Below are 16,055 nucleotides of genomic sequence, written 5' to 3'. Positions count from 1 at the left end.
TGCTTAGGGATGGAATCATTTTTACGGTGATACTGTATTATCATATGAATTTGTGTGAAATATACGTCAGACATACTGGAAGTGTTCACGAAGGAGTGTGGTGTGTGCCATAAAAATATCGGTACATCGTACTCTCGAGGCAAAGGTGTTGCATCACGTTGTACCATAGTCAGGAACAGAATAATTGCAGAGGTAGGGATGGAATCATTGCGGTATTCATGTATTTGTGTATGATTTTATGTGAAGTGTACATGAAATGTGCCGCAACTGTTTGTGAAGGGATATTTTAGCATGCGTAGCGCATGTTAGCAGTATCTTAGCGACAGGTGTGCAGGGGACGTAAGAATGCCTATCAACTACGGATGCCAGTGAACAGGTACTGTACCATGCTCAGACAATTATAGAGAACTCATATTTTCTGTGAAATGTACGTGAAATGTGCCACGAGAGTTCGTGAGGGGATATTTTAGCATGGATAAGGTAAGTTAATGGTACCTTAATGGCAGATGTGCAAGGAACGTAAGGACGCTTATCAACTACGGACGTCAGTGAACAGGCACTGTACCGTGCTAAGACATTTGTTAATAACTTATGGTTTATGTGAAATGTTCGTGCAGTGTGCCACGAGTGTTCGTGGAAACATAGATTGGGTGTATAGCATGTGTCAGGGGAGCCTTAGGGGAAGGAGGACAGAAAAAAAAAATATGGACACACCCACGGACGTCAGTAGACAAGTGTTACACTGTTCAGAGACATTTGTTGACAACTTATGGTTTATGTGAAATGTTGGTGCAATGAGCCACGAATGTTCGTGGAGATATAGTTAGGGTGTATACCATGTGTTGGGGGAACCTTAGGGGAAGGAGGACAGTAATATATATATATATATATATATATATATATATATATATATATATATATATATATATATATATATATATATATATATATATATATATATATATATATATATATACAGCACACCCACGGAAGTCAGTGGACAGGTATTACACCGTGCAAAGACATTTGTTGATTACTTATGGTTTATGTGAAATGTTGGTACAATGAACCACGAGTGTTCGTGGAGAAAGAGTTAGGGGGTATAGCATGTGTTGGGGGAACCTTGGGAGGGGAGGACAGTAAAAACAAATATATATATATATATATATATATATATATATATATATATATATATATATATATATATATATATATATCAATCAATCAATCATTTCCTGTGGCACCCTCGGGGATGCATAGGGCCTCGATGAACTCACACCACCACATCCTATCTTGTGCTAACTCCTCAAGATCTCCCCAACACTCATCTCCAGCTTCCCGTCTCATTGTCCTCACCCACGTCTCTTTTGGCCTTCCTCTACCTCTCCTACCAGGTGCCACCCACCCTGGTGTACCTCGTACTATTCCCTGTCTCCTATACACATGTCCTAGCCACTTCCATCGTAAGAATCTAACATATTCATCGATCGGCTGCACTCCCGTTATTTCTCTAATTCTACTATTTGGTATCCTTTCCCACCACTTAACTCCTAATATTCTTCTAAGTGCTTTATTTTCAAACACCAAGAATTTATTTTCCATAGTCACTGTGCTGTACCAAGACTCGTGTCCATAAATTAAGATACTCCTAACCATTACCTTATAAAGTTTGATTTTTGTATGCACAGAGAAATTGTAATTATTCCAAATATTTTTAAGTATTCCCATTGCCTGATTAGCCTTCTTTAACCTTTCCTCGAATTCAAAGTTCAAAGAACCATCCTTGGCTAAATAAGTACCTAAATATTTAAACCTATCAACTTGCTTTACAACCATACCTCCAATTACACATTCCTGCGCATTTTCCATATTCATATTGATTATTTCAGTTTTTCCACAATTAATAACCAAACCCACCTTGCGACCTTCACTCACCAAACAGTATATATATATATATATATATATAGATATATATATAGATATAGATATATAGATATATGGATATATATATATATATATATATAGATAGATAGATAGATAGATAGATAGATAGATAGATATATGGAATACACCCACAGACATCAGTGGACAGGTATTACACCATGCAAAGAGAATGAAAAGTTATCATTTATGTGAAGTGTTTGTATATGGTGCAGCAATTGGTTGTATGGAAAGATATCACATCACTTGTGTAGTGCTCCTCACAATGGAAGATGTTACATGACAGTGAATAATATCTCTTGTTTTTCAGCAAAGAACCTCTAATTCAGACTGAACTTTTGTGTCTCAGTACTTGCCACAATGGAGAAGAAAAAGGTTTGTCTTCTGAGGAGTGGCACAAGGTTCTTTTTGAGGAGAAGACTGAGAGCGAGGAGTAGGAGGTGATGAGTGATGCTTCAAGTGGAGAGGACTGGAATGATGTCCCATGCCGTTCCCGTTGGGTGGTTTTGCCCTGACCCCTACCACCACGGGAGCAGACACCACCACCAGCAGCGGGACCTGCAGCCCAGCCATCACCTTCACTTGGACCTCAGCCATCGTCTTCGCTTGGACCTCTCGTTCGAGCAGCCATTGTGGTCTCTCCACCTCTAGCCTCCAGTTCCCCCATGGCTGAGCCCATGCCACCAGTTGCAGGGCCTAATTATGCAACATTGTCACCTGCACCTGCCGCAGTGTCTGTGATGCAGTTGGTGCAGGATGCAACTGTGTTGTCGTCCCTTGCCCAGTTGACGAGGGCGCTGTCTCCAGCAGCATTCATCCCCCCCGACATGTTGCAGCAGCAAGAATCAGCCTCGTCATCTTTCTCATCAGTGCTGTCACCACCTCGACGCGTCATTCCTTGGAACTGTGTTCGATGCATGGTTCATCTGCAGTGATGAGGAGATTGTCAAGTTCCTAGGGTTATACTTCTTCATAGGGATCGTCGATATGCCAACCATCAGGTACTACTGGAGAAGTTCAACGCTCTATGACTACACACTTTTCCGGTGAGTGATGAGTGCGAGGATTTTCAGGGCCATCCTGAAACATTTCCATGCCTTCAGCTCACTCGCCATGCCCCAGGACAACGACGATTGGCTCATCAGAGTTCACACGGTGATGGAGTACCTCCTTCAGCAGTTCCAAGGCACCTACCAACCCAAGGAGCACCTCAGTCTCAACGAAGGCTCACTGACGTGGAAGGGGCAGCTCAGCTTCTGCGTCTACAACCCCATGAAGCCCTCAAATTATGCCATCAAACTATACATCCTGGCTGAGGCTTCCTCAGGGTACATCTGGAACTTGGAGCTGTACACAGGGCAAAAGAAGTGGTCCTATGAGGCCACAAACGGTGGCCTCATAGGACCACTGAAGGACCACGGATACAAAGTTTACGAGGACAACTGTTATAACTGTATCCATGTGCAAAAGACTCTCCAGCGCAGGAACCAATGTGTGTGGGACCCTACACCTGGCAAGAGGAGCACCGAAGCAGCTGCAGGACATTGCCAGGGCTAAGAGCCTGCCAGAGGGGGGCATCGCAGCAAGGCACAAGGACAATGTGATGGTGTTGCTGTGGAAGGACAAGCACATTGTCAACATGGTCTTCATCTTCCACAGCATAAGTATGGTCTCAAAGCAGGGTTGAGGGAAGGCCAGGGATGATGACGGGAGGACAACCTATGTCCAGAAGACTGTGGACAAGCACGTCATGGTGGAGGACTACAACCAGCACATGGGTGGGGTGGACCACTTTGACCAGATGATCCAGTATTACCCCATCCAGCGGCAGACCGTGAAGTGGACCAAGAAGATCACGTTCTACTTCATCCAGACGGCAATCGTCAATGCGTTCGCCTTATACAAGAAGTCCTCACATGGGTCAGTTAGTCTGCTGGACTTTCTGGAGAAGATAGTTGACAAGCTCGTTCATTTTGATGAAACAGAGTGCCCCACATTTAGGGCACGTCATCCACCATGCCCCTGACCTTCCAACCCGACGGCCAGCAGGACCTCGAACACTTGCGGCATCTGCAGCAGCACCAGCACAGGTGCCAATACCACCGTCTCCAGGAGCAACACCAGCACAGGTGCCAATGCCACCATCGCCTGCAGAACCAGCATGGTTGCCGAGACCATCATCTCCACCAGTTCTTGTTCCGTCAGGAGAACCTGCCAGCACTGCCATGCCAGGCCCTGCAGCTGCACCTCCAGGAAGACAGGACCAGAGAAGACCAGGAGGACATCCAACCAAGCGTTGGAGAGTCATCAATGACAGAGTGCGGCTGGATCGCACACTGGGCCATCAGGGGGAGAGGCTCCCCAACCAGAGGAGACTCTGGTGCGCTCTGTGTGCCCTGGTGAAAATGAGGAGGGACACAAGTTAGATGTGTCCTGTTTGTGATGTGGCGCTTTGCATGGGTAATTGCTTCGAACGGTACCATGCCAACCGAAAAATTCCCTAGTGGAGCGTATACACACACACACTCACCCATGGGCACACACACACAGACTCTCACTCACACACTACATAACTCCTCATCTTCAAACCCCACAAGGAAGTGTGTTTTCCAAATTTTGTTGATTTGTATATTGACCTATTTCAATACTTCTACATTTTTGACACAAATAAGCATTGTTTTCTACATATTACACCAATTACAGAAAGTACAGCTTCAGTATCAGTACCTAGGAAAAAGACTAGTGGTCATGTTGAGTTTCATATAGCACTATATATATATATATATATATATATAAATGGAGATTTTACATGTTCACTTTGAATAAAACAAAATAAAACCTCTAGCAAGCTAAAACATGTAGGTGTGGCTGAGGCAGGAAAAGCTGACAGTGCATTTGAAAGTATGTTGATCTCTTTGGTCCAGGTAATAGTTGTGTTGATGTTTTGACAACATCATGAGGAAGCATATAAAAATAAACATCTGTACATGACAAAAAAAAAAAAAAAAAAAAAAGAAGGCTTTGGGAGCTTTTTTTTTTTTTTTTTGGTAAAGGCGGGGGGAAAAGGGTATTTTTTTTTCTCGTTTGCGGTAAAACTATGCAGTGCTCGGAGGAGTACTCAGCCTTAGTCATCCATTTACTCGAAAAGTATTGGACGTATTGATTTCCTGTAAGAACCATGAGAAAGATCAGTGAATTCTACGTATGTACATGACCAAAATATAAACCTTTGGGGACATATTTTTTAGGTAAAGCCGGGCGAATAGAGTGTTTTTTTCTCGTTTGCGGTAAATCTATGCAGTGCTCGGAGGAGTATTCAACATTTGTCGTCCATTTACTCGAAAAGTATTGGACGTATTGAGTTCCTGTAAGAACCATTAGAAAGATCAGTGAATTCTACGTATCATATGTACACGACGAAAATATAAGCCTTTGGGAGCATATTTTTTAGATAAAGCAGGGGGAAGAGAGTGTTTCTTTCCCACTTGCGGTAAAACTATGCACGCTCGGAGGAGTATTCAATATGTGTTGTCCATTTACCCGAAAAGTACTGGATGTATCAATTTCCTGTAGAACCATGATAAAGATCAGTGAATTTTACATATATACAGGACTTAACAATGTAATATCTTTGATAGAAAAGTCGCTGTTACGTAGGAGGGAATATGATGGTTACTGTGCGATCATGACGAAAGTGCCACACGGCTGGGGGTACCCAGTATTTTTTTGCGATTTACTCGGAAACTAAGAGGCGTATGAAAAATCTGTGAGTAATATGAGAAAACTCATAAACTTCTACACAAGATTATGAAATAAAAACACAACCTGTGCAAGAAAGCGTATGCGGTAGAGCATTGCTTTTAGTTTTTTGCTATTTTTTTGAAAATTACAAATCATATCACAACTGGACAAATCTCATTAGAAAGCTAATGAAATTCTCTTTCAAAACTTCTATTAACATTTTTCTTTATGATGGAAAACGTTCGAACTAGGATGTTGTGAAGTGAGATTGACATTTCGAAATGTTTATTCACACCAGCCTAATGTACTTTTATTTTTTCTGTGTGTGTGTGTGTGTGTGTGTGTGTGTGTGTGTGTGTGTGTGTGTGTGTGTGTGTGTGTGTGTGTTTTGCTTAGTGGCTAGAACGAACATCGGCGAATAAGATGATGTAGGTTTCATGGCAATATAAAGATGTTTGGGTGGCGAGAATACATGTTTTAAGTGGTGCACGAGGGGGCTGGCAGGGTGGGGGGTGGAAAAAAATTGTCCGCTGGAAAACTCATTAAATTTATTTGTGCGCGACAGGATTAATATATATATATATATATATATATATATATATATATATATATATACACTGGTAGGAAACAATGAGGTGACTTATACCATGGATTCTCATCTATATAGCAAGAGGATCAGCTCACTTAGACCCTCAACATACTGTACAGTAATGCAAAGATGCCTCAGCCCCAACGGCCTCGACAGCAGTCGTGAAAGATATCATGAGTACTGAAATTAGTTCGGACATCATATATGAATTACCGGTATTATTGGGAAACATTGCCAAGCGACTGAGGACACTGGAAGTTATGATAAGATGTTCTGTTTCAGAAGCTCATAACACAAAGGATGTGAATGAAATCGTGAAGTTAGCGAAAGGGAAACATTGAACAAGCTAAAACAACCATGCTTATCATGATCCAAGATATCCCATCTCATGGAATGGAGGCACTTATGGACACTAACTACACCACACATACACGTAAGAGGTGCGGTTTGTTCGACCTAGATGGTCAAAATTCTAGGGAATATATTTGGACTGGCTACTGAGGAAGATCTTCAAGAAATAATGACAATTATGAAAAATCTCATGAAGGCAGAAAGTATGACTCACCAGAGTATGAACAATATAAATGCAATGGAAGGAAATATGACACTTTTTCAACACTCCTCAGTAATCATGGAACATATTGACATAATACAGTAATACTCCAGTTAGACAACACTAGAGTTTGTTATCAATCTTTGGTGAAAGGAATTGCAAATGCTGGTAATGGCAAGATCACCATTAATCTACTTCCAGTTCAAGATCTACGTCAGATAATGTCATGCTATATTATCCATACTTAGAGGTGACTCTAACACCAACATCAGGAATAGTTCATGTACCATTCATAACAGATAATCTGTTCACAGTCTGTCAAATATACCCTTTTCCTTCAAAGAATATTGACACCTTAGTCATCATCAACATCAACACCGACACTGAACTCATCATCATCTCCAAGAGACAGGACACTCACTTTCACTTGTGAATCAACGATTGAACGAAAGTGTCGTACATCCCTCCATGCTGTTCACCTTTGCCCTACGTACATTTTCACGTTTCACCCTACTGGAACAGTCTCTTGTGAAATGTCTGTCATAAGAAGTCATGATATTCATCAGCATTGCAGATTCATATTTGCCCCAGATAAACTTACACATCATCAACGTATCGGGCATTCACAGTTTCTCTACTACACTCATAACACATCAATTTCCATAATTTGTCCAGGTACATCACCATCTCATACTTCAGCATCAGGATTATACATAGCACCATTGTGCTGTACTTACACCATCTTTGTCCACCTTAGCTACAAACAATCACTATGACATGTAGAGGTGTATGGTATGTAGGAGGACTACTGGGCCTTGATAGCAGGCTGTGAAGCCTATGCCCAGGGTCGGACACAAAAAAAAAAAAAAAAATCACGCACAAATCCTTCCAACCACTACCTGAGATGGATTTAAACATGAGCACAAGTATTAGGTTGACTTCACCTAAGGCTGAAACTACGCAATTAATCAATGAAACAATGAAGCCCTGAGAAGAATTGAGTATAAGTATGTTCAATCCATATTATATGTATAGCCCAGCTCCAATGGTCTTTATAATCTCCATTTTATTTGGTGAATTACTATTGGCGATGCACAGAATGCAAGCAAGGACTCCAAACGTGGAGTCAGTATTTCCGGGAAGACGAGTAAACATTCAAGTGAGACCCCTGAGTGAAATGTGTAAGATATGTAAATAGTGTAAATTCTATATAGAAAAAAAAATGAAGGAAATTATGGGGTAACATACTGAATAATATTAATCTAATCATAAATTAATGTTAACTGATATAAATGTATCCAATTCATATAACAATATTATTATATCTCATACATATAAATAAATCATAGATACATTACAGATATATTAATGACTCTTACTCTAGTCTTGGCATGGTACTGCCATTATATAAATATATGCGTATGTCTGTTGTACAAACACATTTGTGCCAATACGTTACTACAGTATGTTAGGCTATACACTATTCTGTATTAAATTTTACTACAATGTATTTTCTCCAGTATATATACAATATATTACTTCGATGTGTTATGTTTCTACAGTATTAATATATCTCTATAATATTGTAACGAATACCATGTATTAATAGGTTATAATGTAACTAGATACTATATACTGTCGTAGGTTCACCAGCAGGGCAACGTCACGGCTCTAAAATATCATAACACTACATAATAGCTGGTAACGTACATATGTAATATAGAGGTTAGATGAAAGTCATGGCTAGGGCTGGAGGAAATGGCGTTCACACATTCTCTCACAGGAATGCTATAGACAGCAGGTGTGACATTGATTGGAAAGTCTGCAGGATCGAGAAAATTCCACTCAACCATGCCTTACATGTCAAAAAATCACTCAAATAAGAGAGAGAAGGAGTTAGCAGGCAGAAGAAGTTAGGAGAGAGAAGCAAAAAGGCTGGTCTATGAGAAAGAGAGAGGCATGGTGGGGAAAAGGCAGGTGCGCGGGTTAGCGAGTAACTCTCATCTCATTGTGCTCTGCAAGACTATATTACTCTTGAGATATTCCCTTTGAAGAAAATAAACTGCAATCAAACTCCAGACTCATTTTTATCTTTCTCCTGTGATTGACGACAAGTACAACTAACATTATCTCCTACAAATCAGCTCACCGTTATAATAGTTCGAGATTGATAGATATAGCACCCATAGCCTACTCATGCCACTACAAGGAAAATATTTGCTTGGATATACATATACATTAGTAGGAACTTGATTATAAGTTTTGATGATCATCAGCAAGTGACGTAAGCTGATCAACTACCTTTAACCCGCCGCGTCCCGGAGACGTGAATTCATGTCCTCACATGATGTGCACTCATATCCCGGAGACGTAAATTAACGCTGCAACATTGCAAGGTCCCTAATTTGCACAATTTTCAATTTTCGTGAGTGATTTCGCGAGTGATTTTTGGCATGTATACACTGGACTCCTTCCTCTATTCCTCTTCAAGATGCCAAGCAGGGACAATGCCTTACACCGCATAACCTCTCCCCCCCCCCCTGCACACCATTGTCTCGGCAAATCACCTGTTACCTGTGACCTGGCCAATAAAGACATTCAGGGCCAGAGTGATTCCCCAATTGATGACAATGTGGAGGACAAAGTTTACTGAGCATTAGAGGAAGAAACAGTCAGAAATGATGATCAGGTAATGTGGGAAAAAAAGGTCATGAATGGTGATGAGTTAGTGAGTGAAACAATGCTTATAATGCCTATATTACTGTTTGAAAACCAATATACTCTTGTACTACATATAAATTCATACCAAGTAAATAAATAAATAAATACTGTTTATGAGTGGATAAAATAGTTACCCTCCCATAGAACTCGTTTTCTTTGGTTCCAGCCTGTTAGAAAACCCAGTCAGGTAAGGAGGAACTCGTACCTGGATCGAGCATTTTAAACCTCAGGTGAGCGATTTCTCTATGAATTTTCGATGTTTCTCACCAAAAGCGGATGTTTGAGCCAGAAAAAAAAGGTCCAAAAATGTCGGGACTGGGGCGTACCACTGCCCAGAAAACGTTGGGATGGAGCGGGTTAAAATGAATAGACTATGATAGCCTAGCCTGGGGCCCCTACACTTCGAAAGGAAGTATAATGCAAATGGGTGTTACCTTTTTTACATTCTTGATGCAAGCTCTGTCCATATTAATTTCTGCCGAAGCCCCAGCTTTATTTTCTATGCAAACCCAGTGGACCAAACCCCAAACGTGAGAGTATCCTTCCTTCTCGTACTTCTTTACAGCATCCTTCCTTCTCACACTTCTTTACAGCATCCTTCCTTCTCATACTTCTTTACAGCATCCTACTTTTGCATACTTCTTGACAGCATCCTTCCTTCTCATACTCCTTTAGTGTGTACTTAATATTGCTGTCACATAAAAAAAAAAAAAAAAAAATATTTAACACTCCTTTGCCTCAGCCAGCAGAGAAGTGTCGGTGAACTTTTGCTCATGGCTATACACCTTGTTAATCAGTGTGTGTCTATCCCATATACGTGTGTGTGTGTGTGTGTGTGTGTGTGTGTGTGTGTGTGTGTGTGTGCTATTAATATGCAGTGGTAGGCAGCGCAAACGAAGAAGGACCTTGTGCGCAATCCACAGTTCACTACCTTGGGCAAGCGCAAATGCGCAATCTGACAAATATTTAGCTTGCGCAATGTTGCAAAGTGCAAGCACAAACCATTTGCATATATTTTTCGGAATTACTGAAAAATATTGAGATATTTAAATAAAACAGCATACCTACTTACTTTTATTATTATCATTTTCTATTATTTGTAATTTGTGCAAGTGCACAATCTAATATTTAGCTTGTGCAATGTCGCAAAGCACTAGCGCAAATCATTTGCATGTATTTGTGGGAATTACTGTAAATTATATATTGGTAAAATTAAATAAATTATTAAATTAGCAACCTGCCCACCACCTGCGATGACTGAGGTACAGTAGGTCATTGTCCGAGAAAAACAGCCTATATTTACCAAGGCATTGGCAAGGATCACGTGATTACTGTATTATCAACTCTCTCTCTCTCTCTCTCTCTCCAACAGAGGAGGGAGGGAATGGAGAATAAGAGAGAGAGGAGGGAAAGAATGGAGAATAAAGGCACGATTCCACCGGGGCAACACGGGCAACATGTAGCATGCGACTTGCCTGGCTTTCAACATGTATGCTGAATGCGGCATTCAACCAGGAGACATGTTGACTGCGACAAGTCAACATTGTTGTTTCATGTAGCATGCTACATGCCAATGTTTCTGTTGAATGCCACAAAACCTTTTCCACCGATTCAACAAAAACTGAGCCAGTTGTCAACACGATTTAACAGACAGATAGACAGATATGAAGATATACAGAGCTTCACAAAAAACCATACAGGCAGATACCCTGTAAAACATACACACACACAGTAATTTACACACGAACATATCACTGAAACATCAACTCATAACACTCGCTCTCTCTCTCTCTCAACTTTGGGCAACACATTACGTATAGAAAACATCGGCTTTTTCGTTTTTATTGTTTTTGGTTTCTCTTTAAAAGGCAACCTTTGATGCTTCGTGTGAGGGAGTGTTTTTTAATGTTTTTTGTTTGTGTCTTTCTTTGACAGTGTGTGTGTGTGTGTGTGTGTGTGTGTGTGTGTGTGTGTGTGTGTGTGTGTGTGTGTGTGTGTGTGTGTTCTTGGCTAATCCCCGCAGTGCATCTATTTTAGTCTGGTTATTCTTGTATTGTTCCAAGTGTATGCCCCATAGAACCACAAGTTTTCTACATTCTTCTATAAATTCTACGATTTTTTCTTGAGACCAGTTCGTCTTGTTGCTTTCAACATCGAATCCTTCCCGCGACTGGTGGGAAGGCCAGCAGCATTAGGCAACAGGCTAAATCTCGTCGCATGCATCACGTTCTACGGGCAACTTGTTGCCCCCTGTTACATGCCACGCAGTCGCATGCTACATGTTGCCTTGTGTTGAACTGGTTGGAACACACTTGGCCCATGCGACAGTGTAGCATGCCACATGTTGCCAAAATGTTGCCTCGGTGGAATCGCGCCTTAAGAGAGAGAAAAGAGGCGAAGTTTATGCCTTATCTCCTCACTCAAAGGGACGCTCCTTTGCCATTCCCGTATTTATTTCTCTCTCTCTCTCTCTCTCTCTCTCTCTTTCTCTCAGAATAATGCTCTTTATCTCTCTCTCTTGTTTTGTTAGGACAATTTATTTAATAATTCAATACAGATATACAATAGCATATGTGATTCGTTACAAAAAATAAAAAATCATGAAAACAGAGTATTTAAATCAAATATCCACAGCCTAATAAATTATTAGGTTGTGGATATTTGATCTAAATAATATGTTTTAATGGATTTTGTAAGGAATTGCATATGCTAATCTTAATAAATAATGTATATTTACTATTATTTACTAATAATAATAATTTTAAAAAAATTAAAAATACATTATCTCTGTTGAGGCATATTAAGCAATGCTACTACCCCCTTCCCTGTCGCCTCCCCCCACCAACCAGTGTTACCATATCTAACATAATTTTATTCTTTTAGCATAATTCTAGCATAATTTAGAATGAAACGGAATAAATTTGGAATAAAAGCTATAAATCAGAGAGAGAGAGAGAGAGAGAGCTGGGCGAGTAGCTGATTGGCGAATGAATGTGTTGCCATACTGATACCTTAAGAACGATATTATGAGAGTACTTTGTAGCTCAGCCAACCGTCTATGAGAAACCATGAGGCAGTTGACTGCTATTCTTTGATTAAAAAAAAACAAAAAAAAAAACAAGTTACACCAGTAGTGGAGTATCACTCCATGCAGTAACCTAGCTATTTCATGATGTCGAGCAAGAGGATGAAAGTTTGTCACGAGGATCCAGATCTAGTACTTCAAAAGCTTCATTTGGCAGTGATTCCTGAATAGCAGTGACCATGATTCTGACGTACCCGGAAAAAAAAAGAAAAAAAGAAGCTAGTAAAAAAAGTTACAACCAAACGCCCAGAATGGCTGGCTGAAAGCGGATCATCAGATATAGGAAAAACAAAGCTTTTTGTAAGTGGTGCAACAGCAATGTTTCTATTCAGCTAAAGTTATGTGTCATCAAGGCTCAGAGAGAGAGAGAGAGAGAGAGAGAGAGAGGGAGAGAGGGAGAAAAATGTATTCTCTTATGTAGGGTTCAATTAAATATTTTCATAGTAAACACAGTACATAAATAATATGTAACATGAACAAGTATAGAATTTTATTATTTAGCTTCAAGTTAGCATAATTCATTTTTTACTTGGAATAATTTTGCTCAATCTAGCATAATTTTTTTCATTGCCCTAGCATAATTTCGTTGTTCGGATATACCAACACTGCCACCAACCCACCCTCGCGACCTGCCCCAGCCTCCCCCATCCATTGTCCAGCCATGCGGGAAGCTCCCAAGATCATGTGTCCCCTGGAAGACCACGTGTCCCTTGGATTGTGCAGTCTGCAATCCACAGGGCAGGCGTGCAAGGCAGGTGAGCAAGCGCAAATTTAGTTGTGCAAGCGCAACTAAGTTTGCGCTTGCGCACCTGCCTTTTCATGTGCACAAGCAAAAAATTGCACATGGTCTTGTGTGGTTTGCAATGCGCACACGATATCACCGGAGCACAAGGGTGTGCAATTGTGCTTTGCGCAAGTGTTTGTGCACCTGCCCAGCAGTGTTAACCCGAGGCGTCCCATCGACGTATGGGTATGTTGCAACATTTTGCATTTGCCAGTCCCGACGACGTACTGGTACGTTGCGCAATTGCAAGGTTCATAATTTGCACAATTTTCAATTTTCACATGATTTTTCGTACGTATACGCGGGACACCTTCCTCTATTCCTCTACAAGATGCCAAGCAGGGACAATGCCTTACACTGCATAACCTCCCCTCCCCCGCACGCCATTGTCTCGGCAATTCACCTGTTACCAGACCTGGCCAATAAAGACATTCAGGGCCAGAGTGATTCCCCAATCGATGACAATGTGTAGGACAAAGTTTACATAGCATTAGAGGAAGAAACAGTCAGAAATGATGATCAGGTAATGTGGCAAAAAAAAGGTCAGGTTTGGTGATGAGTTAGTGAGTGAAACAATGCTTATAATGCCTATATTACTGTTTGAAAACCAATATACTCTCATACTACATATAAATTCGTACCAAGTAAATAAATAAATACCCTCCCATAGAACTCGTTTTCTTTGGTGCCAGCCTGCTAGAAAACCCAGTAAGGTAAGGAGGTACTGCTACCTGGATCGAGTATTTTAAACCTCAGGTGAGCGATTTCTCTATGAATTTTCGATGTTTCTCACCAAAAGTGGAGGTTTTAGCCAAAAAAAAATTTCCGAAAATATCTCGGGATTGGGGGGTGTCAGAGGTGCGAAATAGTTTGAGACGTGATGGGTTAATATGTACACCTTACTGATCCGTGTGTATCTAACCTATGTACGTGTGTGTATGTTGTAAAGCTCAAGATGATGGGCTATGTGACATACATAGTTCAGTCAGCAGCACACATCTATGATTCCACTGGGTGTATCAAAGACAGACTCTAGTATACTGGAGACACTGTGGACATGGAGTAAGTACTTCCCTTAACTTGTATTTCCTTTAAATTTTGTGATTCTTTAAAAATGTTGTGTTTCCTTTAGATGCTGCAATTTTTCCATTAAATACTGTATTTCCTTTAACTGCTCTTATATTTCTTTGAACACTGTAGTTTCTTTAATGCTGAGAGAAATGCCTTTATATGTTGAAACTGCTTCCTTTAACTGGTGTAAGAACTTCCTTTAAAGACTAAGCTTTTCCTGTAAACATTAAGTATTACCCTTAAATGCTGTAAATATTTTCTTTAAATGCCCTCTGAGTATTTCCTTTCAGTGTTGTAATTATTTCCAATCTAAGTGCTTCCTTTAAAAACGTTGATGTTTCCCAGGCCACTGGCATAGACTCACCGCTCATCATTCGCGAACTAGACAGGATGGCCATGATGTTATTCCCAATCACCCTTCCCCTAACCCCCCTGATCCCCACCGAAGTGGGTATGAAGCACGCCCACCCACACAAGAGGCACCTGGTACCTGTCAGAGAGAGCAGTGGGAGTGATTTCAAAGAGGAATATCAATTGTCTAGTGCCTAGATATCTAAAAGAGCAACGCATGACCACTCCCAGCCACCCACCATAGTCCTCACCTCCAGTCGACCATGCTGCTGTGCTGTTACCCTCATTTCTTTTCGACTGGCTTCTTTTTCTTCAGGACCGTGTGTGACACATTCGGACCCTACTTGACATACCTGGTCAACAGCGGGGCCCCTGTCCACTCCACCATCATCTTCTATTCTGACGCATGTGACGGAGACAACAAGGAAAAGGGCCTCACTATGACCATCCAAGGCAACTGGTGGCAACAACTCAAATGACACACACACACACACACACACACACACACCAGTTAGAGAAGAGGCCAATCTCACACACACCTGATGAAAGACTAAGTACAATTGTAGCGGCAGGTGTGTGTGGCGTCTAGGTGAGATTGACTGCAAGGGAACAGTGAGTTATTGGTTATTATAGTAAGCTAAGTGACGTGTTTACATTACATACTAGGATGAAAACAACCTGAGATTGTTTATACCATCACCAGACGATTTTATTCAGCTGAGTGAGTCATAGGAGCCTGAGAATTAGCGTTATTACATAACTCTTTCGATGCCTTTTACTCTTGGTTATTTTAAGCTCCCTATTCCCAGTCAACAGTATTTGGTTGAGGGAATGTATAAAACAGTTCAAAGACTAACTGCGTACTTGCTGAATATTTGAAATGGTTTTAGATTAATTACTTAAAATATGTTAGAAGTGTGTCTGTTACTATGCAGGTTGAAGGATTTGCTGCCACGACACAGGTAGATAGTCGACGAATGTGTGTGTGTGTATATATATATATATATATATATATATATATATATATATATATATATATATATATATATATATATATATTGTTACATAACCTATGATTTCATCATCTTTTGTGTCATTTTAACGCACAGTATGCTGCATGTTTGATCACGAGCGTGTTCTGCCTCAGTCCCCCCCTTCTACCGTTATAGTAGAGTAAGTCGTCCTTTCTGTTATTCAGTGCGGGATTGTCGACCGTTTG

The sequence above is a fragment of the Coenobita brevimanus genome, chromosome 28 (assembly GCF_032717465.1).
Source record: "Coenobita brevimanus isolate Jiangsu-jjx chromosome 28, ASM3271746v2, whole genome shotgun sequence".
NCBI classification, from domain to species: domain Eukaryota; kingdom Metazoa; phylum Arthropoda; class Malacostraca; order Decapoda; family Coenobitidae; genus Coenobita; species Coenobita brevimanus.
Note: the sequence above shows the minus strand (reverse complement) of the source record.